The sequence below is a fragment of the Serinus canaria genome, chromosome 5, assembly GCF_022539315.1.
Source record: "Serinus canaria isolate serCan28SL12 chromosome 5, serCan2020, whole genome shotgun sequence".
NCBI classification, from domain to species: Eukaryota; Metazoa; Chordata; class Aves; order Passeriformes; family Fringillidae; genus Serinus; species Serinus canaria.
In genome coordinates this window covers 28,597,525-28,620,902 of record NC_066319.1, presented here as the reverse complement: position 1 = coordinate 28,620,902, position 23,378 = coordinate 28,597,525, and the positions used below count along the sequence as shown (strand labels likewise).

Below are 23,378 nucleotides of genomic sequence, written 5' to 3'. Positions count from 1 at the left end.
TTCTCATTTAACTTCTACAGGTACGCTTTAATATGCTTTGCTTTAATGAGGAAGGATATGGCACTCAACAAACAACTTTCCAGGATGGCCCAGGACAAGGATACAGAGCAAAAGAAGGACCCCAAAAGGCTTGGGAGTTGTTAGCAGAAAGCTAATGAGCTGAAGGTTGGTTGTCATTTCATATTGTAAAGACAAAGACTGGGTAGTGATACATCCACAGCAAGTGAGCAAACTCCACCAATAAGCCATCTTGACTAATCTGATCTCATTCATTCATCATCATGATAGTCTGCAGGGGGCAGTTATAAAGCTTGGCTATTGGTCATGTGAAAAATCCTCAGGCCAGGGAACAGCTCTGCCATATGAAGAGCCCAGCCTTCTGGCTGATGGGGCTATCCGTTAATACTTGCTGAAGCACCATAGCTGTCAAGCCATAGCTGCGTTCCCTCCTCATGGGAAGAATTAAGCTGCTAAGTGCATATGCCAGGTAAGGTGTTGGCTCCTCCAAGCTTTTGGCATGTTGCTATTTCAGCCTTCATCAGGACTGTATTTGGGCCTTGATCTTTTCAGGTTTCCATGTGGATCTTTGGGAGCTCTGTAAGTGGTTTCCTAGATGAAATTAAAAAGAGATTTATCAGGAGATTTTTAGAAGCAGCTGGATGTGACTTTGGGAGACATTGACACACACTATCCAAACACGGAGTCATATCCCTAGCTCATCAAGTCTAAAGGAGTTTTGGGGTGGTGAAGGAGATCATTGGAGGAGTTTAAGTGGATTGCTGCTAGTGAGTCATTTTCCCAGACACAATTATAAAGCTTAATTCTCTGCTGGCCAGATGTGTCTAGAAATCCATATGCTCAGGTGGAGCATTACTATAACATTATGCTTTAATAAACATTTCCAATTTTGCATCACTACTAATGATAGCAAGAGATGTAGTTCCAGTGGAAAACTGGAACTACAGATTGAGTGGGTGGAAATTTTTGTATCACTTCAACAAATTCTTCATTATGCCTTCCATTGCTCATGTATTATTACCTTTCTTGCCATCCAACTTTAAAACTGCCCATACCTGGATTCTTCTCTGCTCTCTTCATGAGAGCTATTTAACAACCTACTACAGCTCATTGGCAAAAACTTTTGAGTTACTTTCAGCTTCGGTTTTCCCTCTCTTTGTTTTATCATCTCTAAGTGATTTGCACTCTGTCCTGCTTGAGTCTATGCCTTACAAATATTTGCAAACTGTTTCTATGTCCTCTCAGAGACAAGGAACACAAACTGTCATCACAAATCAATCCCCCACAGTTGCACAGGGACCTATTACCTTCTGTCTCCTCCCAGTGTGTCAGACTCTCATGGTAGCCACAGCCCTGAAGTGACCAGTGGGTTCCTGCCCAGCACTCAGCTCTGTGTTGCCTGGCAGGTAGCTGTGTGCATATTCCTGGTGCTGGTGTGTTGCCTTCCTCCTGTCTAGCTAATTTCTTTGTGTCCCCTTCTCTAGTTTTCTAGCTCTCCTAAGGCTGGATCAATGTAATTTGACTTTCCAGAACTCTTCCCTCTTCTGCCAAGAGGAATGTTAGTTGATGAATTATTTCCTCCTTGCTAAACAGCCTTTGTTTTCCAGGCTGAATCATATCTTCATCTAGTTTGCAATTTCTACTCTCTGTCTCAGGCTTTTTATACTGTTGTTGGGACAACCCTGACCTATTGTGCAGCTACCTCAACTCTCAACCTATTCCTCTTCCTTAGACTCTTCCTGGTTTTGCACCAGAATATTCCTGCACCTTCCTGAGCCCTGTGGATAAGGACAAAGTGACAGCCTTGGGGAGAGGAGAGTAAGGAGGCCTCTGACACAATTTTTGCTAGCATCTCCCAGGCCTACTGCCCTTCTCTTCCTAGCTGCTGCTGGGACATAGGCACCAAGCATCTGCCCAGATATGTCCCATCCCTGCCCAGATGCTGCTCCTGCCCCTCTCCCAGGACACACCAGTGCCTCTCCAGCCCAACCTTCTTTTGTCAGCTGGATGGTTTAAGCACTAATTTAAAACTTTAAGGAGGCACTCAGTCTAATGTTTTACTGATCCCCAGTGCCATGGTATCCCTGGTTCCTTCCCTCTGAACAGCCACTTGTAACATGCCATAATCCTTTGTTTACAGTCCTGCAGCCCATCCACCTAAATGATTTTACAGCCTGCTCTGTGATAATGCTGAACATAAAGTCCCATTTGACTTTATACATTGGGCTAGCCTGATAGACAAGGTCCAATGCCCAGCATGCCACAGTGTCAGTATAACAACCTGACAAAAGCCAAAGTCCTGTGTGAGATTTCAGTGTTGGTTCCATTTTTATATTTCCCATGCTTTGCCTTTGGTTTTTGTCTCTCTGTGCTTCTGCTCTGCCTGCAGTCCTGGCACAGCTTGCCTTTACCTTCCTCCATGGATGGCAGGATGGTCATTTGCTTTCCTCCTGCCATCACAAACTGTCTGCTGAGAGATGTGGCAAGGCATCCCTCCTCTGTTGCCCCCTGCCAGGCTGTTCTGGTGTGGTGAGTGCACAGCATCCTGAGAGACCTCAAAGAAACTGCCCAAAGCACCGTCCCCACTGCTCACAGCCCAGAGGCTTTGCCTTATGTTGTCACCTGTGCCTGACCCTCATTGGAGTCTCTAGGGAAATGGAACTTCTGTCTGGGGCAGATGCCCAGAGCAGGGAAGCAGAGAAGATACAGGGCATGAGGAGGGAGCTGGGAACGGTGACATATGGTGGGGGCGATGCAGAGGGCTACTGCCAGAAGCAAAATGTTTGGCAGCCGCTGGGGACAGACTTGCATTGCAAATACTATAGCTTTCACTCTAATATAAAGCTGGAGTCTAAGGCCAGTGTGCTGGTGGAGTTGTTTTTTGTATTCATCTTGCTAGGAAACACCATGGTGTGTGCTGTCTGCTGTCTCACTGAAACCAGTCAGTCCTCAGTAATGAAAAGATTTTCTTGGTCCCTGGCTAAAGGGATCTGGAGAGAATTGTCTGTCTCTGTGTTGAGGACTGGCATCAGTCTTGCTGCATGGATGCTTTCTTGGGGTCATGCTGAACAGCTCTCTATTTGGCTTTGTGCAAGTTTGGCACATCTGCAGTAGTTTTGTATTTGGGTAAGCCTAGTCAGTTACCAGGGCTGTTTGAACAAAACTGTGGTAGAATGGCAGAGAAACTGAGGGAAAAAAACCTTGTCACTGCATATTTCCATGGAAACAAGTATAGATATTAGGGTAAATTTTATTTGGTTTTCAAGATCTTCTGTTGTCAGTGGTTATTTCTGGAGCAATTAGAATGTTGGCATATATTGGCAGAAACCAAACCTCAGATGTCTGTTGAACCTAATGCATGCAGTTCTTCTGGTCAGGCTTGGCTTCTTTAGAGAACTCATGGGTCATGAGGGAGTTATGGAGCCCTTGCACACAGTGAATCATGGAGGATTTGGCCCCAAGGTCATTGAGCAAACTTCAGATGAGGTAAACAAATAGCTGAAATGAGTATGAGGATGCCTTTGTTATGAGTGGTCAGAATACACCACTGGAGTGATCCAAGCAGGACTACAAACTACATGTATATGAGCTACTCTCCATATACAAATAGTGCAGTGACCCAGAATAGTCTCTAATAAGCAAGTGCCATCTAATGTAAACTCAACAGGAAGGCTACATCCTAATACTACATGGTTACATTTTCAAGCTGAAGCTGAAATGCAATTACGTCCCATTCATTTACTTGAAAACTGTTGGTTTTGAGCAAATGATCAGTCTTGCATGCTGCTTCAGTTTCCAAGCTGCACTATTTATCCTAGCACAGCCTGGAAATCCCAACATGAAGCTATTGAAGAACAGTAGGAAATGTGACATTGCTGGTGATGCTCTTCCAGGGAAGTAAAATGCAAAGTGTAATCAAACAGAACAAACTGTCAGACTAAGAGTGGAGATTTTAAATTATTTTCATTTAAACTAATCTCAGGTGTTTATTAGCTGAATAGTAAGATTATTTCTCTTTGGTATGATTTTTACCTTCACCACTGCTTGGATTTTATCAGTTAGGTATTTTTAGAACTGCAGAAATCTCACATCACTCCTCTTTGGCCCATTGGAAGCCACATCAGAACACAGTATTCTAGGATATAGTATTTAATGTTCCAATTTAAATATGAGCTACTTTTCCATTCCTAGATTGTACTTGGTCTTGCCTGATGGGGCTGTGCCAAGGAGCTGGCAGCCAGCAGAAAGAGATTTGCTGTTTCCTTCTGCTCTCATCTGGGAGTGATGCCCAGCAGGGAGCAGGAGAGGGGTCAGGAGTTGGAACCTGGACCTTTCCTTGTTTTGTTATCTGTACAGCCATGCTTTTGGAGTGTAAAAGGATGTATATGGGGCCAATGCACTCAGCCTGCACTGCTGTCTATTATGGCCTGAGGAGAAAGGCAGAGAGTGTTAAACCCATGATACCTGTTCTTGAATTCGGGAGAACTGGAGGACAAATATCCCACTCATATAGGCAAAGTGAACACGCATGGGCAGGGTTGCATCACTGTCCCACATTAGGTTCACAGGAGGTAGCCCAGTCCTGAGTTCCCCTGCTGTGTTAACACTGTTTAACAATGACCTGAGCTACCAATGCTGCCATGACTTTGGCCAAAGCCCCTTATGAATAATTCTGCTTAATTATGGGTGAATGTTTGCAGCTGAAACCTAGTACCCATAATGATAGGATTACATTTAAATTCCTCATGTTATACCTAGTTATATGCTTAGATTTTGGAGGGGATAACCTCTATTATTCTTTTACAGCATGGATGGGGATTCTGAATTCCTTAGGCATCAGAGAGCATCTGTCCAGGACCCCAGAGGTCATACCAGTTCCAGTGCAGTTCAGAACCCATCATGTGAATCGCATGTCAGCAAAACCTCCCCAAAGGGGAAACTGTTCTACCTGAAGAATGAGTAATTGCAACTGGAGACAGTGCCAAATAGATTTTTCTTTTCCATTGGGCTGATTTCTGGGAATAAAGCCAGCTGGAAGACTGCTAGAAAAAAATCTTCCTAACTGATCATATTTGCAATCAATTTTTTATGCCAGATGTTGCCTCAGAAAAAATGAAAGTCAGCAGACAGTAGTTCTAGTATGCAGCTTGAAAAGGGCTGATTTTTATATAAAGAAAAGAAAATTAAGATTTGCTGCTTTCTTGAGGTGTACAGAGTCTGTATGTAGCCAAACAATGCTACAAAAAATCATGTGGAAAGAACAGGTGGGAATCCAAGAAGTTAACAAATATCCTGTAACAAAAACCTACTGTGTAATAGAAAGACTTCTACAGCTACCCTTAATTTTGAAGAATTAGTCAAGAGATGCCTGACTTTCTTAATTTAATTTTCAGAGTTGACAGAGGACAAGCTGAGAGTAAATTGGTTTGCTTTTTGGGAAATTGTGGAACATGAAGTTGTTGGAAAGAAGGAAGGGTTGAGAACAATGAATGTTAGACAGGAATAGGTTCAGTTCTTTGCTTGTCACTTTTTTACTAAGCAAATGGTATAAGTTGGTATCTATGGGATCTGTACCACCCTCTTCCATCTGTGAAGAGGAATAATAGCACCTTCCCTAAGCAGTGCATAGTCAATATGATAATGAAGCTGAATAATAAGTACATTAGATAAACTTGGCAGTGGGAGGAATTTAAGATAGTTGGAGGGTAACTTAAATTGCTTACAGGATTTTAAGCAGTGACCCAGAATAGTCTCTTATAAGTAAGTGCCCTTGAATGGAAACTCAACAGGAAGGCTACATCCTAATGCTACATGGTTACATTTTCAAGCTGAAGCTAAATGCAATTACATCCCATTCCAAACCCAAGGAGGTTTTGTCCTTCATCATCTGAGATCCCCTTTACCTCTTTACTGTAGCACATAAGCAGTGATGCAGCTACTGTATCATTGAACATACTAGAGGGGGTGGGATGAGGCATAGTTTACCATAGCAGTTTTGTAGAATTGGTGCTTCCTATACATGTGTATATAGGTCAGATCCTGCAGTTTCTCTCCTTAAACTAACAGGCTCACTGTACTCAGTGATTTGGGTTTTGTTGTACAATTTTTTCTTCCAGCTCTCATGCTTTTTAGCACAATGTAGGGATGAGATTCATGAGATGGTGCTAGCACAGGTCCAAGGCACTGAAGAACACCACAGTTAGATACCTGTACAGTGGCACTGTGTCCAGGCAAATTGCTCTGCTGGGTTTTGAGTGTCATTCTCTGGGACATGGGGTGGGTGCTGATTGTACCCAAAGGAAGCAAATGCTAAGAAAGCAAAAGTGATCTTCTGGTTTATTGGGCAAAGTGTGTCTAATAGCAAGGGAATACACCAGTGGTTTGCAAGGTACTGAGGAGACCCTGTGCAGAACACTGTGTATTATTCCAATGTTGGGAAATCCTGCAGAAAAGACTCTGGTGTTAAAAAAGATTAAACTGAGTTTGAGACAGCAGGGCTAGTTAGGATGATCAGTGAACCAGTAAGCTAGCCTTAGGACAGGGCACTAAAAGTGCTTCTATCTTTGAGCCTGTAAAATGAAATTTGAGGCAGGATGTGGCAGACCTTTAAAAATATGCAAAGGACCAGGCAATTTGCTCAGCCAGTGCCTTTCATGTATCCTGCATTTTGCTGTGCTAACCCAGGGACATGTCACAGTCACCCTCAGAAATGCTGACCCTGAAGAAGCCACTCCTGTGAAAACCAGGGTGGTTTGGTTGTTGACTTCATAGCAAGACCTACAGGAAACTCCCTTTTCCTTGCTCTGAACATTTAGCCCTTAAGTGAAGTGGAATTAATACCATTGTGCTGTGTGGCTTGAAACTAGCACAACTGGAGCAGAAGTCAATTTGCTGTATTTGAAAGAAAATTAATTAAAGCCTCATTTGTTTCCCTCAGAGAGAAAAGCTCTGGGTAGTTTCCAGGAGATGGGATTTTTTTGAGCTTCTCTGGTACAGGCCTATATGTACAGAAGAAAGTAGTGCAGCTTCAAGACCCAAATCCCTATAAACTCCAGGCTGTGAGCTGGAGCTTCTTGCTCCCATGACAGCCCTGGTGACTGCTCCACAACTATATACTGCATTTCAAGTCACAGAAATAAAAAGGTCTCTTAATGCAGTGCATGTTTGTGGTACTCCAAGAAAGGAAATGTCATGGCATGTCAAGGATAATGCTCAGAGCCAGGTTAAGCCTTACCTGTTTTTCATCAGCAGACTGTGAACACAAAGTGCCCTAACAAGGCAAACGGGTGGGTGGTGTGCCAAGATTACTCTTTTATTCTTGTTTTTCCCATGTTGCTTTAATAGTCTTTTGGAGATGAGCTGCTCTATTTACATCTACTCTGAGTATTAATAATTAATATAATGCCCTGCTAAACACAAAAAATGTGGCTGAGTTCCAGTGTTATGATCTGGAAGTGTAGCTGAAGGCTAGCAGGCCAGGAGATATGGACAGAAGGAAATGGGGGAAAAATGAAAGCAAAACAAGAGAGGTGTAATCTACAGGAGGCTAATGGGCTGTGAGGATTTTGAAAACTGATTTACTCCTGCACAAATCCCATTTCAAACAACTTGCCAATGAATAGGTCACAGAGGGGTTACCAGCAAGAAGGCAAAGGAGGAGCAAGAGTGTGTGTGGCTGTCATGTATGCCCAAGTGGGAGATGCTGTTTGCTAGAATGAGGCCTGGAATGCTGGCAGCTCCAAGAAAAAAAAAGGCATCTCTGGTGTGATGTCAGCTACCTGCTTTCCCATTGGAATCTGGACGTGGGGGTTGATGGAAACAGAAAAATGTGAGTAGCTCTCCTGCATCTTAGCAGTAAGAGCTCTCTCTGAGAAAAAAAAGGGCTTGTGAGAGAGTCTTCTGAAGCCAAAAAGTCTTTGATGACTGAGCTGAGAGCTCAGGGTGTCTGTAGCAGCCTATCCTTAGAGTGAAGCTGTCCTAGTATTTTGGTTTGCTGGCTGGGCAGCAATGGGAGGACAGAACAAATGGTGTGGAGCAAGTGCAGCACTCCCTCTTTGTCTGCTGGGGCACACAGCGCTGGGGAGAAGGAGGTCACATAGGATGGTAACATTACCAAGGCTCGTGGCCAAGGATAGATTGTGTGACAGCCTGAAGTAACATTATCTCTTAGATTATGTTTTTTCTCCTCTGATAGTGCTTAGACTGTCATGAGACCTTTTCTAACTGAGCACTAGCATCAGAAATCATATTTTATCAGTGGCTTCTCACAGAAGTAAATTTACCTTGAAATTGGAGTCATGTTAGGTATGTGACACCTGAACAGAGTTCAGTAATTTTTGAAGTTGTATTGGGTTTCCATGGCCAAGCTTTGGTAACAGTGGGGAGGGCTACAGGGGTGGCTGCTGTGAGAAGCTGTTAGAAGCTTCCTTCATGTTCAGCAGAGCCAATCTCTGGTGGCTCCACAGAGAGATGTGCCTCTGATCAAGGCTAAACACCAGTTAGAAATGGTGGTAATGCCTGTCCTTGAAGGCCTGCACCCTGTGGAAGAGTGATCCACACTGCAGCAGTTTGAGGAGGACTGTTGTCTCTGGGATGGACCCAGGTTGTGGCAGTTCACAGAGAGCTGTTGCTTGTGAGATGGACTCAGGCTGGAGAAGTTCATAGAGAACTGTCTCTCCTGTGGGTGGGACCCACAGTGGATCAGGGGAAGGATTCCCGTCCCTCTGCAGTGTGAGAAGCCATGGGTGATGAACTGACCATAGCCGTCATTCCCTGTCTTCTTGTGCTGCTGGGGGAGGAAGTAGAGCTCAGGAAGGAGGAAGGGCTGGAGGGAAGGTGTTTCAAAGGTTTTATTTTACTTCTTATTATCCTGCTCTAATTTTTTTACTAATAAATTCAATTAATATCTCTTATTCTATCCTGTTTTTGTCCGTGCTGGTATTTGATGAGTGATCTCTCCTGGTCCTTATTGCAATTCATGAACCCTTTGTTACATTTTCTCTCTCCTATCCAGCTACAGAGGGGAGTGACAGAGGGGCTTTGGTGTGTGCCTGGAATCCAGCCAGAGTCAACCTACTACAGAAGTCCACCATGGGAGGGAAGGGATGGGCAGATGTATGCAGGAGGGTAAGAAGAAACATTTGTTTTTAAAAGATTGTGAAAGGCTTTTGGCAGTTTAAATGGCAGGATACAAATTTCAAGTCTGGGATTAAAAATATATTTATTTTATTTGATTAATCCAGTGGCAGATCTGGATCTGGAGGGCAGCCACTGTCCCTGTGGAGTCTATCAGAACAGCATGCATTTGCATCACTATGAGAGATGTTTTATATTGTTGTAAAACATGTCCTCTCTAGCCCAGCTTCTACTGCCATCCCACTGCTGCAGGTTTGCCAAAAGAACTAGGGCAAAATGTGTGTGGGCTGTCTCACTGCCCCCATGTATGGGCTGCCCTTTTCCCCAGCCCTGTGCTAGTGAGTCTGACCAAATCCCATCTGTGTCTCTGTCAGAAAGGGGTGTATTGATGGACTAAGATTTATGTGACAGTAAAACTCTTCTGTGGAGTAAAAGCAACATCCATAACCACTGGATAAGAAATTAATTATTTAATCAGATGGGGCCACACAAACTAAGCATGCTTTGACCTTCTGGTGGAGTTTGGCAGCTTTTATGCTTTAAAATTTCTATTACTGAAAATGAAATGTTTCAATGAATTATTTATTTTTATCTCGATTTGAGCAACTGGAAAATGAACATTAGGAAAATTGTGCTAAAATACCTGTGTTGAGACCCCAAGCTTTGTGCCTTGGGGAGAGGTGCTCTGATGGTAGCAGCTCCCAACCTTCCTTTGTTGACAAATGTAATAAAGAGAAAATGTTTCACCTCCTTCTTCAGAACCTGGAGCCTGAAAAGATTGCAACCACTGGGTCACAGGCATTTGCCTGCAAGAAGGCTGTAACTGTTCTGGGGGCAGTTGGTGGCATTTACCTCCTCTGAAGCATTGGCAGTTGGCTATTGCTGGCAATAGGATGTTGGATTAGACTGGCTGGTGGTCTGATGCAGTGTGGCAAATTCAATGTAAAAGGCATTAGTTGATGTCTGTGTGATACTTTGGACATTTAAGATGGTCTGTGAATGCTGATTTCTGTGGTTCTATGGTAAACAAAAAAAATAAGCCTGGCCAAATTAGTGTATCTGAAGCCTCAAAGGAAGAATATAGTGGTTTTTATTATGGCTTGATACAGTTATAAAGAGAAATATGTATGAATGAAGATTACAGAAACAAAGTATAGCATAGAAATAAAAGGATCTCTAAATGTTAAAAAAGTTGAACTGGTTAAATCCACAAATGTGATGAATCAGCCCTTAGTGAGAGGTCATTTTAGTGAGAATTTGCCAGGAATTGCACCTTTCTCTGTGCATTAATGCCATGAGCAGAGGGAGCACTGTAGCAGCCTCCTCACAGCTCTTTTCAGAGGTACAAAGGTTTCTTAACTTTTCCTTCAGGCCCAGGACAGCTGCACTAATTGATCAAAGCACAGCAAAACACAGGCCAATATTTTCTCTCCACGCCTTCCACCTTTGCATCTGAGACGTCACAAAAAGAACAGCTGTGTGAATCAGCAGGTTTGTGTGCAGCTCTAGCTCCCACTCTTCCTTCCTGCCTTTAAGCATGTTTTCTAGATGATGATGTAGTTTTTTCCTGCTTTTTGGTGTTGAAGTGATTACAAGGGGAGCATTTATAGGGAATGTTTTGTGATGTATCATATTTATTTCTTACATCTGATGAAATGATGGTAAGCTGTTGGTAAGCTTTAACCTGTCATGGGTTTTTACTATGAATGATCACTATACTATTGGAGAAAAATAGGTAAACTTCCCTTCACCTTTCCAGTAGAACTGTATATGGTTCCTTCCCCATATACGAGGGAAGGCGGCTCATTCTCCACAGCAAAATATGAGTAATGTAACAGATCCATAGAAGGTGGGTCTTAGTTCAAGCAACAGAAAGGAAAGCAAATCAAGGAATCCTTCCTTGATTCCCTGAAAGCACTTTTGGATACAGGAGTGTTGTCTTGGGAGCAACCGTAAAAATCAGATGAAGAGAGAGGAGGTGGCAAGGTGTAAGCATCCCCCTTCACCTGTATGCACTAAACCCCAGCGAGCATGAGCGTCTCCTCCTTCAGCCTCGGACCTTTCAGCCAGCAGTCTGACTCTGCTGGGGCTGCACAGCAGGACGGACCCAGCTGTGCCTTGTGCTACCGCAGTCTGTCACCCTTGCCCTGCCCAAGAGTGCGCCAGGGCAAGGAACGGGCTGGCAGGAGTGTGCCTGCTGCAAGAGCATTGGCGGGGCTTCTGTGCCGCTGTGGCAAGTTCGCAGTAGCGTGCCCGTGGCTATTTCCACACTGCCCGAGCTCTGGGGTGGCTCCGCAGCCGCGACAAAGGCAAGGGACACCGTCACCGTGGGCTGCCCCCGCGGCCCGCCCAGAAGGGGCTGGCAGCGCAAGGAAGCGGCCGGGGCTGTGCAATACCGCTCACCCCCGCTGCTGCGGAGCCGCTTCTGCTCCGGCACAGAGCGGCAGAAGGCCGGAGAGGGCTCCAGCTCCGCTCACAGCCGTTGTTCCCCGGTGCCGTGCCGAAAGCGAGCGCCACGTGTCCGTGCAGCCGCACGCCGCCCCGCGGAGAGGCGAGGAGACTGGCAGGACGCTCGCAGGGCTCCCGCCGGCTCCCAAGAGCGGCCGTCGCTAGATGCGGCGGGAGGCCGCTCCGCCCCGGCCCGTCCCGTCCCTCAGCGGGGCGGCGGCTGCCGGTCCCCGAGCCGCGCTCCGCCCCCCGCGGGCCGCGCCGCAGCGCCCCCCTCCGGCCGCGCCCCTTCGCGCGGCTCCTTTAAGGGCTGCCCCGCCCCGCCCCGCGCGCCGCTGGGCCCAGCTCGCGGGGCGGGGCCTGGCGCGCGGCGGCGGCCGGGGCGTTGGGCGGGCGAGACGCCGGGGCGGCCGGGGCGCGCGGCCGCCGACCTGCAGCGCCAGCGGCACCGCCGCCCCAGCCCGCCCGCCCGGTGAGCACCGCCGCCGCCGCGGGGGGAGGGCGCGCAGCCGAGGGGCGCGGGGCGGGGGCAGGGGCAGCCGGCTGGTTGCGGCGGGGCGCCGAGCCGGGCCCGCCGCCGAGGAGCGGGGAGCGGGGAGCGTGTGCTGGGCGGGGGCCGGGAGCCGGAAGGTGTCGGCGGCGCTCTCCGGTGGCCGGCGAGGGGAGCCCTGCCCGGGTGCGGCCCCGCACGGAGCTCGCGGCGCTCGGGGCTGCGGCGGGAGCCCTTCCCCGCCCGGCTGCCCGGCCGCCTCCCTTACATAATGTCACCTGTGGTACCTGCGGCTCCCTCGTGTCACAGCGGCGGGTGGTCGGTGGTGACGGCAGAGCTGGGCTTTCTCTGAGGTCAGCGGTCTTAAAGTGTGTGTGTCTCCGGGCGTGAGGATTCGCTTGGTGCGGGATGAACCTCTAGGATTTAAACCCCCTAAGTAACAGCGGATAAGCGTTCGCCGCGGTCTTCGCTTTTTCCTTTCGTAGAGCTTTTGGGTGTATAGGGAAACACGGGGAAAGTGGTGTCCGAGATGAAGGTGGTAGTGGAGGCACTGCTGCGGACAATTCAACCAGAGAAACTTTGTATTTGTTAGGTTTTCATCTTTGCTTTCTTCTTTATGGTGCTTTAACACTGTCCAGAGGTCAGAGCTTCCCTAGCAGCTGCCTTCACACTTGTGCAGTGCTTAGGCTGAGCCTCTCCTTGTGTGTGTAAGAAATCTATGGTAAATCCCCCGTGGAAGACCTGGAACTCAAAAATAGCCGTGCTAAGCTTCTCAGAACCGACAAGCAGTAATTGTTCTAAGTATCCCTAAAATTGGGTAAAGGATGAAAAAATACCATAATAAATTGTTTTTATTTCTAATATACTAATGGAAATAGTGATACAGTTTCTCAGCTTTGTAGTGTTCTTTTAAATAGATTAATGCAAATACAGTAGTTTCAAGTGGGTGTATTCTCAAGAGGGTTACGTTATTGTGGGGGATAGACGTGATCTCAGTGTAGTTACAGTAACACGATTTTGTTGAGTGGAGGGGAATGAGAGGAAGTAAATATACAAATTAAAAATATTCTGAAGTAGTTAAGAGCTAAACTGAGTCGATGGGCAGAGAGGATCTTGCACTTGTCTGTTTGCGCTTCCTAGTGGCTTTTTGTGCGTGTTCCCATAAAAGCTATTATGTAATGGTGCTTCTCTTGGCAGGAATCTATTGTCACCGTAATTCCTGAGGTTTCTGGAGCAATCAGCTTGTTCAGAAGAGTCGTGGTCAGAACAATGGGAAGAAAAGTTCTTAAGAGGAGGTGTTTAACCTCTTTAATTTTTCATGCAGTAGGACTAAGCTGAAGACATCTGGATCTTTTCCAGAGTATCTTTGCCGTCCTCTGTTGTTCAGCTTGTCTTTCTCTTCTCCTAGGCTGCGCTATAGCTGTCGGGCACCAGCTAGCTGCTTACATCTGCATCAGAGCTGGGAAAACATTGACTCTCTCCTTTAATAATATTTGTTATGCTTGTCTTTCTAGTGTTTTTTTTCTTTTCCCCTCTGAACAGATGCAAAAGTGATATTGTTAAAGCACTTAACTGTTGCTTAGACCAGAAAAAACTTGAGATAATGGAGAAAGGGAACTCTCCCAGTTCTCATCTCTAGTTTGAACTTGTCTGTATACATCAAAGGAAGGCAAAATGCCTAAGCAGAGAAGGAATTTACATATTAAATGCAAGTGCTGTAAGGATCAGTGCTCTCTGTGGTGTCTGTAGTTTATCGTTGATTTCATGCACCTCCTCTTCAGGTGTCTGCCATAAATCTCTGCAAATCTGCTTCCTTTTCTTCTTTTCGTGACATGCTTTTTTGGGGGCATATTTTGATGAAGAGAGAATAATTTTTTCTAGTAGTGTAATCTGGTGGCCAGTTGTGGCACTGGCAGCTTTACAGATCATATACTTTTGTCTTTGTAACTTTCATGTTGTTTCTGGTAGTAATTCTCTAAGCAAAACTTTGAGAAAGAACTAGTTTTCTTTTTCTTGTTTGCAGTTTCATCTTCCCTCTTACATTGGCTTGTCCTGTTATTAATATGAGTGTTTTATAGATCACTAGAAAAGACAGTGCCATCTGAAAGTAGGAAAGTATGTTTCTTTAAGGGCCACTGAGTGAAGGATGTGCTTGAAAGATCTGCAACTTAATCTAACTAGATTTTAAAATCGAAGGTCACTGTAGAATGAAGTACCACATGATAAGGGAGCCATAACCTCCTCTTAGACAAGTTACTGTCAAAACCCAGGTGCCCCCATATCCTCTTTAAAGGCAGATTACTCTCTGAAGTATGGGTCTGGGAAAGTACTAATCTCGAGGCAGAAATTTCCCAACCACAAGTGTAGCAGAGACTTTAGCTCTGTCCCCTTCTCTCTCTGCTTGTCATGCAAATTGACCACCTGCAGAATTTGAGGAGGACCCAATGTCCTTGAGTTGTGCAGTGCTCCGTGTCTCTGCTGAAACAGTTTCCACACAGTTATCAGCAGTTTATATTTAGTGCAGCCTGTGAAGGTGGACTGAAATGGCTGCTTGAGCACAGCTGCCTGGGCAGTCAGCAAGTAATGGTAACTGGAGTCACGAAATGTGCGTCCTGCGTGCAGTGTAGTGGTTTTGATGGAATTCATTCTGTCTTGGGGTCAGTTGTTTTCTGAAGCTTTGCTCCTGCCTCGAGAATTGTTACAACTCTCAGTGAGAGCAGCCTGTGATGGTCTTAACAACCTCAGCTGTGCAACATCCTAACCATAGATTTGGGTTTCTGTGACTGTTCCTGTTGCGTCACTTCTGCTTTTTATCGGTGTACTTGCTCTCACCCCGCCGCAACCAGCCCAGCTGCCTACAGCTCTACTGCCCAAGTACAACTCTTGCTTGTTCTGCTTTTGTGAGCAAATGGATGTAAGTTGCTGGCCTCTGTCAGTCCAGGAGGGCTGGATGCTGCATTCAGGGTCTGTGTCAGGCCACTGCTGTTGTATTTTTTTTTCCCTTTTAAAAGTTGCATCTCTTTTTGCTTGCATGAGATACCTCCAGAGAAGCCTATTATCTATGAATATCTGCATGAAAGGACAGTAGCTTGGAAGCCTTGCTGCAGAGTTTCCTGGACTGTGTCCTTTTGTGCACTCTGCTTGGCACAGACACTCCCTGCAGCTCCTCTGCCCTCTGAGCCACTTGTTGGCTGCTGTAACAAGCTGATCCCAGCTGATCAGGCTTAGCTGGGAGAGGCATCTTTCACTGGCAGGCTTGGTCCCACAACCTGTTTGCCTGAAAGACATGAAAGGAGGGAGGAGAGGCAGCAGGGGTTGAATTCTGCTTTAGGGATATGTAAATATAAACATGAAGGCATTTCCTAGAACAGGGAAAGGGAAAAATTAACCCATATATAGAAAATATATTGCGGTATTACAGTAGATTTCTTTTGCCAAAATACAGTAGTCTGTAATTATGTCTTGTTTTCATGACAAGTGTCATGTCCTTAGAAATGCCATCATACATGTTTAATCTCTTGTCATTAAGTTACTCTGGGTACAAATAGAATTATTTCAGAAGTAACAATTTAACCTCCAACACAATGTTGTAGTTGGGAGCAGGTAGATTACTATAGTGAAGCACTCTTTTTAAGCCCCTCTGTATAATTCATCTGGTTTTGCTGGTCTGTAGTTAATGTAGATTGTATTTTCCCTGACTCTGCTAGAAGTCTTGTTTATGCAGCTGCAAAAATTGATTTTACCTTTAATCAGAAGAAATACTTCCTATAAATGTCAGGAGGTGAGCTTTTATATGTACCAGAAAAAGTTTTCATCTGCCTTTCATACGTTGGCTGTTTTGTTACTGAACAGTAGCTACTGCTCTCTCACAGGAAGCTTAGTGCTCTCACATGGCTTACTACATGATGCAGTCTGCAAAGTCTGTTTTCAGACCAAGCATAATGATGCTGATAAGAGACCAGTGAAAACCTGGCCTGTTGTTTGCTTGCTTAATTATTTATTTTAAATATTTGTGTGTTGTAATTCAAGACAGTTTTTTGAGGAAGCTCATCCTGAAGAGCTGCAGGGCCAGGAGTTAGAAGTGTAAAAACCCTACTGTTTTCCCACTGTCTCAGTTGTCCCCCCAGTTTCCCTGTGTGTTGAACAGTGGGCATGCTCCAAAAGTGGAGCATATATGGAGAACTTTGTCTGCAGCACAAGGGATCTCTGTGTCTCATGTCACTCTGGCAATTCCCTGAGGGGAGCTGCTAGCCTGGCAACCAGCCCACCAGCAGTAAAGTAAATTGGCTTCCTGGTATTAGTGAGTGTTGAGTGGAATGCGTTGGTCATCACTGCTGTGGTAACCTTGTAACAAGGCAAAGTACAGCTTTTGGAGCTGGTTTAGCAGAGTCAAGGGAAATTGGCCACTTGAATCACTTTCATGTGGTAAATAAAACACCACGTCCTATTTGTGCTACAGAATAGAATGGCTTTAGTTCTTACAGTGTACAATTGCCATAGGAGTAACTTCCTTGTTGGCAATTGAACTTTGCAGGGCTGAAATGTGCATCATTTTAACCTCATGCTCAGAAGTGAACCAGCTTCAATACCGTGTCTCTGTTCATAGCTCTCTTAGCTTGCACTTCAAAAGTGCCAGGACCACTTGGAAAACTTCAAAGCCATTTACATTTTTTCCTCAACTAATTTTCCTCACAGTTTATAATATTGCTGTGCTTCACTGCAGTTCCATGGGATTTTGTAATAAAATGAGTGGGAATTGCTAGAATTTCTGATCAAAACCAAGTTTACAGCCTGTTTCTACAGATAGAAAAGAAATTACGTTGGTATGTTAGATCTCTTTCTGCAGGACCTTTAAGGGTACACAAGTTTTAAGAGGGAAACCCTGCTGATTAATCGCTCTTTAAAAAATCAGCAAGCAAACCAAAACCAAACAACATCCTTCCCAACCCCCCAATTCCTGTAAGTGAGCTTGACAATGGTGTTAAAGGCTGCTTGTTTTGAAAGACGCTGTATGTGTAGTGTTCAACCTGTAGGTTAGTGAAATGCTTGAATGTCTTCAACCCATTTATGCTCTTTGGGTTTTCTTTTCTCTGTAAATAACTTCTTAAAAGTCTTCAAGGACAATATATTAGAGCAACCCCCAGTGATACAGTTTTATGGGGGGGATGTGTTAGAATCCCCTTTGGGTATTGGAGCTTATTTGTGCTGACCACTCTCAAAAGGCATTTTATTTGTTAGACCCAGTAAGGTGCTCTAATGTTGATTAAAACACCTCCCCCCACCTCTTCTTTAAAGGAAAGTGCATACTGGGTATGTATTGCTCTCTAAAGAGCTGAAAGCCAGCTGATGTTCAGTGAAGGCAACAGTAAGTTATCATCCTCTGCTGTGTATGGATTCATTATATTTAAAAGCTAAGACAGAAACTGCCTCTAAAATACCCTGTATAGGTTGTCCTTTGGTGTTGATACGCAGACTGAGGAGAATCTCTTCTGTGCCAAAACACCAGCCTGGGAGGGTGATTGACATATCTGCTTTTCAGGAGAAGTGTCAGAATTGCAGAGCATTGCTCAGAGGGTATGAAAGCTTCACTTCTCCATCTGCTGCCGCATATGCCACTGGCGAGCCAGTGGCCATATGTGCGATCATCCTGAAAGCTTTAAAGCCAGCTTCTCTCTTGAGGGCCCCTCACTCCTTTTCAGAGTCCAAAAAGGGCATGCTGCTTGCTTCAGGAAAGGGAGGGTCCTGTTTTCCCCTAAGGAGAACAGAGTAGTATGTCTTTATAAGCTAAAGCACTATTGCAAAGAGCTGCGTGATCCTGAAATGCTGGGGACTCATTCTGTGATGTGCAAGAAAAATGTGCTGGAGACTCATTGCAAGCTTTGCCCTGGTGTATCAGTAGCCTACAAAACCATACAGACTTACTAATAGAGATTAATTAAAAATAATATCATGGGTACGGGGAGGAAGGTTGTAAGATCAGGGTTCCTTTTCGTAAGGATATCAGAGATGTGAGGAGCAGTTTGCTAGGTTTACTTTTCATTTCATTAGCTGTGAGAACCTTCATCTCAAGTCTGTTTGTGGTTTCCTGTCTTGCAGGGCTTGCACACTTCTGTGACTTAAAAAGCTGACATTTAAATGTGACAATGAAATGTTTAGCAACAAAGGAGATCTTTAAGCAGGCTAGACAAAAATTCCTTTCAGCTGCATAGCTTTTGCTCCCACTTCGATGACCAGTTTTCCCAGTTCTCAGTTTGTTGTTGTGCTTCCCAAAGTGGAGAAGGTTTGCCTTATTAGTAGCCATCTTTTTAAATATTGGAATTTTTAGTAGTAATGCTGAATAAGAAGAGGGTATATAGTGATGAGATAATGAAACATACCTGTGAATTTTGGCACTGTAGAAATAAATTTCTGTTATGCTTATCTGGGAAGTGTGCAGTATTTGCAATCACTGAAAGTGCATGTGTGTATCTGATGGCTGGACTTGATGTAGTTTTAGTAAGTGTATTTTGAGTAACTTTTGGGAAGTTTCTGTCCTGCTGAAAAAACCCCATCAAGCAAGCTTGAATGGTGCTGAAAATGTTCTTGGTAATGTTCTGCTACATTTGAAACACTTCTCTTCTTACCCTTGAGATTTTTAAATGGAATGTGTGAGGATAGTTTGCATATTCTTTGATTTTGAGTAACTTGTGCAGTACATCTCAGGCCCAGATCTGAATTTTGTAACATCTGTACCAGAAGCATAGATGTATGCCTGTGTCCTAAAAACATAATAGAACTACTTCTACCCCCTCAAACCTCCTGCTCTTTTATGTGACAGAGTGCCATTCTTAGTACTTACAGGGCTAATACCTATTTTTTTTTTATGCAGTTCTAGGTGTGTGAATCAACCTATCATCACTGAATCGTCAGTTTAATCTGGCGAACTTGACAACTGTTGTATCCGGCCTGTGTCAATACCAGGTAAGATGAAAGCTGATGCTGTTACTTTGTTTCTCCTGAGTTTTTGCTTTTAAAACCTGCATTTTGTCCAAATGCCAGGATGCTTCTGTAAACTGAAGGCAGAATGTGCTGCCTTCCATGTTCTCGTCCTGCAGTGAGACAGCCACTTGTGTTAGCATCTCTAGCTTTTGAAATAGGAAGTATTCTAAAATGTTCTTAGACTCTTTTGTTCATGACTCCTCTGTAGCCATGCTATAGCTTTTTTCTTTACTCCTCTGTTAACTTGTTTTTTGTGGTGTTCAGATACCACAAGCTGTGGATTTTTTTCCTTGTATTCTTCACTCCTGTACCACTCCCTGGTTTTGCTGAAGAAACTACTGAAGTCCTTCCTGCCTTCCAGAGTTAAGCATGCATGATAAGTCACCTGTGCTATATGACCTTTACTCTTGAATAAAAAATAGGTTTTGTTTTGATTTGAATTTTTCCCCTACCTGCTCCCAAATGTTACCTTTGAAAACTTATCACAGAAGGATCTTACTTGTGTATTGTATATTTGATGTTTTAGTTGTAAAAAGCTACCCAGATATGTCTTTCAGAGTAATAATTAAATTATAAAGCTGTTATTTGGACCTCATCCTTTTATCCCCCTTTAGAGAAGGGGTGTAGATTTCAGGGGGGTGAAGTGGGGAGGAAATCCCTTTAATGCTTTCAAGCAGGTTATTATCCAGCACTCTAGGGGAGTCCTAGAGCAGACAAACTAATGTGAGCCTTTGTTCTGATGCTAATCAAGATAGGGATAATTCTTCTGACTACGCCCTCTTCCCCTCAGAACCCTCTAGAATTGATAAGGCATTAAGCTCCTTTGCTACCTCTCTTTTTTCTGTGCCTGCCTGATGTCCTTGTTTTCTGTAACTGCTACCTTGAGTGCAAAGGTTCAAGTTTTAGGAAGGCCTCAATAGGAATGTTTACTTAAACATTATGAGATTTTTTTGGGTACTCTTGGGTGGTACTTGTACACTTCAGTTTAATATATATCTTGATGGCTATGTGTGTGTGTGTTTATTTTTTGACTCATTAAGTAAAAAATCCCGACTCTGTTGATGAAAGACACATTGGATTGAATGCAGTGGTATCTTTTGCTACGTACTGGGCACATGTAACTCAAATTTAGAAGGTATTTTTCATTCTGTCTCTTCTTGGCCAAAGCAGATAGGTGTTGTTTCTCAGATGCTTTTAAGGATTCCTTAAGAGACTAACTTCTGATCCCTAGTCCAAAGAGCTCTAAGTTTTCTAGAGTGAATGTGTGTGCAACCTAGGTAATATTTTGGTTAATGCCAGTAATCTGCTCTCAGCCTAAACATAATCTGCATAGCATCAGAGATAAGCTTGAAACCTAAGTATATAGTGCAATATGACTCTGCCTGTGATGTAACACAGAATATAGTGCCTCTTCACCATATCTTATTTGTGACAATAGGGAAAGGATGGTGGTGAAAATACAGTTGTCTCATGTGAAATGCTTGCATCAGACAGAGCTGTTAAAAAATGTCATGCAGATCAAGAAGAGGAAGAAGTGTTCGGGGTTATCCTCTTTAGCCTTTCCTTGGAGTAAGAAGCTGATGAGAAGCTCATCCTTGTGCTGCTAAAAGCAGGTCTGCTAATATAGCAGGTAGTGATAGTGGGCTCTCTGAGGATCGATGGTGGCAATCCTCCGTGGATAATCTGTCCTGGGTCTGGCTGGGCTGGCCTTCTGGTGAATTTGTGACGGAGTTTGCAGTCTTTTGCTAGGGGCTGTTCCCTCCACAGGGTGGTTTGAGACCCTTTTTGGTATCAGTACAGAACAGAGGGATAGGAAGCATTTAGATAAGTTAAGATCTTCCCTAGCAGACAGAGATTGCCTATGTGTGCGCAGGTAGCATGAGCATATTTGTGCAATGCTCTCATGTTTCATTTTGGTGGAGTCTTTTTCCTTAATGCAGAATTGGAGAAGTCCTGCAGTGATGGTGTAAAAATCTGATTTCTTTGCCAACTGCCCAATTTTACCTATGTAGACATGGAATATCTAGATAAGTTGAGCAAAAAAACATGTGTGAAAAGGTAATGGGGCAGAGGGAGAAAGATGCTCAATTTAGGTGACTGATTTGAAGTGCTTTCTGCCAGTGACTATGCACAGATGCAGCGTTTACATTTCAAAGTAATCCAGCCTGGCTCCTTGATGCAAACCTGCATGGAAACATTAGCTGTGGGAAGGGGTTTGTCAGCACTTCTAAACAATGTTGTTTTTTAAGGTTGATTCTGCTGACAATATCCTGAAGAGACATCACGAGCAGGTAAGAGACATCATGACCAGATGTGGTACATTTTATCTGGGTAAAATTCTGGGCTAGGTGTAACTGCCTTTGCCTAGTGCTATTAACCCAGCAACTGTTAAATCCTAGGAAATGCTCATTTTCAGGGTGATTGCTTTTACAGCCTGAAAATAAAACCTGGAAGATGTATGTGATGTTGATTTTTATTTTTTCTTTACCCTTGATTTGCATTTGCAGGGCCTTTCCTGCAAATGAGTGCCCTGTACTTAGTTATTCATATTCTATCACTTTTCAACATCCTGCTCATCTTTTGTGATTTGAAACAAATTAAGTTGATCTCTGTTAGCTTGGTAGACATGGCTACCTGTGCCCAGTGTGTTCCACCATCTCCAGCTGGCCGTCTTACCGAGTGATGTGCATGCTGCAGGCTTTCTGGGCATTGTTCCAGACAAGCCTTGCTGAATTGAATATGTGATAAGATTTATTTTTATTGTCTGATGTACTTGGTGTCAAGCAACCATACTTGCTAAAGCAAGCTGGTATTTTATAGTCCTCTTGCACTGTGCATTAATTGCTGCATAACTGATTCCTTCTTTGTCAAACATACATTGATTTTGTGGGTTTTATGCCAACATTGATTTTGGGGGTTTTTATACCATTTGTTTAACAGTCTCCCAGTACACAGGGAAACTTTGCACCCTTTTTCTACTTAAAGTAGTACTTGTAGCTGTTGAGAGGTATTCAGCTTAGAAAACAGTGCTGTGTCTTAACAAGGGCTTGTGTATATCCTAAACTCTGAAGATACAGCCAGGCACTGTCAGGTGCTCAGAGAAGCTAAAGGCAACATTTCCTTCCCTTTCAGCAGCTCACACAGACTGTTCAAGTTGCTTAATCCCCGTAAATGCTGAATTTTATAGGATGGATACAAAATCAAAGGTGTTTTTTTCTTGTTTTTTTGTTTGTTTGTTTGTTTGTTTTGTTTTGGGTTTTTTTTGTCTTCCATGCCACAAAGATCAATATTAAGTGTAAAATCAGCAAATTTTATCTACATATTTTTTCCTCTAGGACTCAAAAAAATTGCTTTAGTCTTTCTTGTCGTTGAGTTCTACTTGGCTATGGAGCCAAAAATGTTATACGTGATGATGATAGAATTCCCTCTAAGTGTAGAAGGTGGCCTGTTTTTCAAATTGAAAAAAAAAGATTTTTAATGTAGATGAGGTTCAGAAGGACAGTGAGATATTCAAAGGAAGCTTTTTGAAGCTGGCTTAATACTTTAGTATACTGAGATTATCCCATGAGTTCAGTAGAGTTACTTCAGAGTTGCACTATGAAGGTGATTGCTGTTATCCCCTCACCTGATGTTGAAAAGACTATTGCAGAGACCCTCTCTTCCTTTGGCCAAGGGAAGTACCACAAGAACATTGCATGCAGAGTGTGTGGAGTGCCTTGAGGATTGTGACTGCTAGCCAGGAATTGGATCCTGAGAAAGCTATTTGACTTGCATGGTCAGTGAGAACAGACTGATAGCTCTGGAGGTGAGGCTCTATTAGTGTCTCAGGAAAAACCCGTGAGGTTAGGGAAGTTGATTAGTGTAGGCAGTATTAATGCAAGCTTTGTGTAGTGCCATGAATGTTGTGTAGCTGCTGCCTGGCTTTTCTGCAAGCTTCCTGCCTTTCAAAGCACCTGCAGGAAATGGCACAGTAAATGAGATGAGCTTGTTTTGATCACTTGTGGATTTTTGCACATATGTGCAATTTTTGAGGGTAGATCAGTTTCCTCAGTATATATCTGTCTGTATTCAAGGTGCAATCTACAGTGTGCTAGGCAGTACTCCCAAGTGAGAACACAAATCCAAGTCAAAGGCCAGTAACATGTGATGGAGGATGGTAAGGGGGATAAAAAGGCACGTAAAAATGTAACTAAAACTGAAATAGTCTGTTTCTTTTATGTGACCTTACTCTTAAGATGTTGGTGGTACATTTGGGAAGACAAACCTTGCAACAATCCACCAGTCTCCTGGTGTCCAGGAGCTAGTTCTT

General features: G+C 44.0%; 1 protein-coding gene across 8 annotated transcripts in view; it reads left to right on the top strand.

Annotated features, from left to right (window-relative positions):
* The first annotated feature begins 6 nt into the window (after nt 1–6).
* SUSD6 (sushi domain containing 6) overlaps nt 7–23,378 on the top strand; it is a 91,343-nt gene continuing 67,971 nt past the window's right edge. The window contains exons 1-3 of one of the 8 annotated variants that reach the window (XM_030239810.2): nt 7–165; nt 9,032–9,144; nt 18,960–19,051. The gene's annotated coding sequence lies outside the window, so the exon portion shown is untranslated. Of the gene's footprint in view, nt 166–9,031; nt 9,145–11,976; nt 12,074–12,165; nt 12,445–12,467; nt 13,387–18,959; nt 19,052–23,378 lie in introns of those variants that run through there. The other 7 variants (XM_030239811.2, XM_050974646.1, XM_050974648.1 and 4 more) reach the window with 7 other exon arrangements.